Source organism: Engraulis encrasicolus, unplaced genomic scaffold, assembly GCF_034702125.1.
Source record: "Engraulis encrasicolus isolate BLACKSEA-1 unplaced genomic scaffold, IST_EnEncr_1.0 scaffold_1517_np1212, whole genome shotgun sequence".
NCBI classification, from domain to species: Eukaryota; Metazoa; Chordata; class Actinopteri; order Clupeiformes; family Engraulidae; genus Engraulis; species Engraulis encrasicolus.
The window spans coordinates 1,240-5,000 of record NW_026945029.1 but is presented as its reverse complement, the minus strand read 5'-3'; the positions used below and the strand labels follow the sequence as shown (position 1 = coordinate 5,000).

The following is a 3,761-nucleotide window of genomic DNA, read 5'->3' as shown; positions in this document are numbered from 1 at the left end:
AAAAGTTAACAAGTACAACACCAATTATACAAAAAAAATAATTAAAAAGATACGTCTTACCTTGTACAATCGCAATACCACAGTGTACAAAAAACACAGCAGTAGTTGAACACCTTCTCCCCGCACCAGTTCACTTACAACAATGCTTTAGACAGCACACTCCACTCAGGTCACAGAGCCACAAGTTTACCTAGCATAGACATTAAAACACAACAATTCAGGGATACAAATGAACTGTAAGTTACCCTTCAAATTAAACAAAACATAAGCATGCATGGACCTAGACAAGTGCATGCACACACGCACACGCACACGCATACACAAACACAGACACACACACACCTCGCATCTCTGCTTCAGACGCCTTTCTCTTCATATCATTTGCACATTTATAACCGCCATATCCGGCCAATAGAATTCACAAATATGAACAGCACATTTCTTGACCTTAAATGAGGAGTGGTGGCCAAATCCTTCAGGTTAAAACATTTTTGCCGCTATTATGTCTAGTCAGCGCTTTCACTTCTTAGAGCATATTTTTAAAGCATAACTTTAGGCCTAATCGCAGTAACAAAGTTGTATACCAACGAGATCATTCAGGACACATTTAGGCAAAGCCTACTACAAGACTACAGAGCACTTATTTCTCATAGTTCTAATCAACTTTGTGTGCGCAATTCCAATGCATATTGCCTATGGGACATAAACACAAACTTGGACATGAACGCAAGAGCTGCAAGACACTAGGCAAACAGCCGCATATGGCTCGAGAGCCGCGGGTTAGCCATGAACTAGATGTAAATACATTTAGCAGACAACCTTATCTGCACTAACTTATGCATTGACAATACAGGAAATGAATAGAAAACAAAAATACGCTACACAAAATTAAGTACTACATTGGAACCACACTTAGCCAGCCAACCCCCCCTCCACCCCTCACCCCAAACACACACACACACACACACACACACGCGCGCGCGCGCGCGCTGCAAACACATACACTAGTTATTAACAACATGTTCATTCTTCAACACACAACCGAACACTAGAAACCTTGCTCCAACCACAGCCACCTTATTTCTGCACATTCAATATTACACAATTGTAGAAACACAAAATAATCTCTGGTAAAATGCCTCTCAAAAAAATAAGATTAGAATCTCGACAATGAATGATACGTCCTAATGTGCTGTAACAATGCCGTTCATAAACAATGTGCGACATCTCGGCGATAACATTGTAGAAATAAGACATCTACACTCAGCCGGTTATAATACAGCCATACCGCTTCCTCAAAACTCACTGCGCGACGCCACTAGTTACAATTCCGTATGGCAAGACTTAGAAATAAAGAGCAAACAGGGGGACACACTAGTTTGACGCCGTGTCGCCCGACAGGGCAATTTGCGCCGCCATTCAGAGTGACCGTTGCCCCACGGTACAGAAAAGCAAATGGCGCACTTGTGCACTTCATACACTATGTTTCAGTGCGTAACTAATACGGGTAGACACACTGAAACATGAACACTGAAGTGCACAAGTGCACCATTTGAGATTCAGCCGTGTTTTCAGTTGAAGTAGTAGCCATGTCGCTTTCTATAAGCGTAAAGAATCTGTGCTTGACGTCACTGGTTACGTTTCCAAAAACCGCGTGGCAAGCACAGACCTGGTCTGTGGTGGCAAGAGGCTTTGAAATGAGGAGCTAACGGAAGCTAACAAAGCCTAGCCACATGCTAATAACGTGAGGCCAACACCTAGGCCTACGCCACAAATACACCAAACGACCTCAAATTAGACACTCCAATACTAATGTCTGCCATCAAACAGTAAAGACATCCAGTGTAAGATTAACACAAATTTAAGGTAGAAAAGCAAGTGGTCGCCATGTTTGTTTTCAAAAATCACTGCGGGCAGTTGCCTACTATTCTAACAAAATGGCGGCGTATATCTTACAAAATGGCGAACTAAAGCAGACAAACAATTAACCGTACAAATGTCCATTCTACGTCCATTACACCAATCAATCCCTTCCATGTTTGAAGTTCACTTCATTTACTCCACTTTCATTACAACTAGTAGCACACATTGTAAATAACCAATATACTTACTGATGAAAACAAACATCTAATATTAAGCCTTGGAGCCACACGGCAACCACACACCCCCAACAAACGCCAACACAGACCACCAGCTTTCGCTTAAAACGCCGAAATAATCTTTTAGAATAAAGCTCTACATACCTGGTACCAAGAGGTGACTGACTGACACAAATAATCCAAGTGTGTAAGGATTCCAAATATATAGCTTTTAAAAAAGCTGTTATTAGACGAAATACAATCACAAAACTTCTCACAAACTCTTAAGTCAATGCCACTGTAGACCAGACTGAGTTGAACATGACCCGCTGCGCTGAACTTGTTCTCTCTCTCCAGCAGCGCTACCGTAAATACCCTAATATTGCCCCTACCCTGTATTTACTCAACTGCATCCTCGACCGAGCCATAATTGGAAGGATACCAGCATTAGAAACAGGCCAGCATTCCCATTTGAGCAAAACAGAATACCAGTGGAATGAATAAACCATGTGTCTACCGTATTTTGAAATAATAAAATAATTGGTTAGTTTAGGCTATTGAAAAAGTAGGCTACAGGTACCATAACACATACGGTATGGTGCTACGCATAGACCTTCCATTCAAAATCTCTGATTGACGGAAAATTACCCAAATTAATATCTGCGGATGTTTCACACCCTATTTCACTCCACACATCCCAAGGCAAACTGTTTCTTTCTGCAGCCAAATGTCAAAGAAATATACATGCAATTTCTGTCCTATATAACATCCGATTTCTGATGTGAAGCAATCGCTATGTGTGAAGCAATATACAATTTCGGCCAAGAATGGAATACAGTCCACAATTAGAATTTTTTTTTTTTGGTAAATTAAATTAGAGAACAGTCACGTACAAAAACACAAACACACAAGACAACTATTGACACATCGCCAGGGTTTTTTAAACAACAACACAAATACACACATCTATAAAAGAACATTACATTTTTTGCACAAGTTCACAAACTTAGTAGCTTTTTTGTTTGGCAAGGACAAATTGTATTAAAATAAAAGTCAACCTGTAGGGCCAGAGCCGTATATAAAAAACAGTCTGGCCAACTCGAATCATGGACGCCATTTCCACTCCCCCACAGCGTGGAAACTACAACGTAACCAGATTTTCTTTACTCTCTCTAATGTAACCCTATGGCAGCATACCGTCTAAACTCCATTTATGTATAAACCCTATCACGCCGGACGCATCATAGTTGTTTCATCAATTTCAAAGTCCTCTTCCTGCTGACACACACAAAAACATCGATCTCAAAAACATGCTGCATGTAATTTCCAAACGCCCTGCAGTACACTAAAACCGCCACAAGAGAGCAGCGGTCAACAACAAGTTGACCACAGCTCGGCAAAAATGGAAAAATGGAGTAGAAGCGGTTTCCATGACCGACGCTGAGATATCATCAAAATGCAAAAGGTTTGTGTACAAAATTCCGAAAATATAACTCTGAAGACATCGCAGATGATATATTGAGAAAGATTTCTCAATATATTGTAAGAAAACAAGACGGCAGCTTGATGAAGTCTAAAGAAAAATCACAAAAAATGTTAGTGATGGGAAATTTGAAGCGAGGCTTCAAAGCCTGCTTCGAGCAAAAGTAAGCGCAAAATCTGAAGCCTCGCTTCGATACGTTT

General features: G+C 40.7%; 1 long non-coding RNA gene across 1 annotated transcript in view; it reads right to left on the bottom strand.

Moving 5' to 3' along the window:
- LOC134442400 (uncharacterized) overlaps positions 1-2,378 on the bottom strand; it is a 5,254-nt gene extending 2,876 nt beyond the window's left edge. The window contains exons 1-2 of the long non-coding RNA XR_010033370.1: positions 2,244-2,378; positions 61-190 (exon numbers count right to left, since the gene is read on the bottom strand). This is a non-coding gene — a long non-coding RNA (uncharacterized LOC134442400). The remainder of the gene's footprint in view (positions 1-60; positions 191-2,243) is intronic.
- Between the last annotated feature and the right edge of the window lie 1,383 nt (positions 2,379-3,761).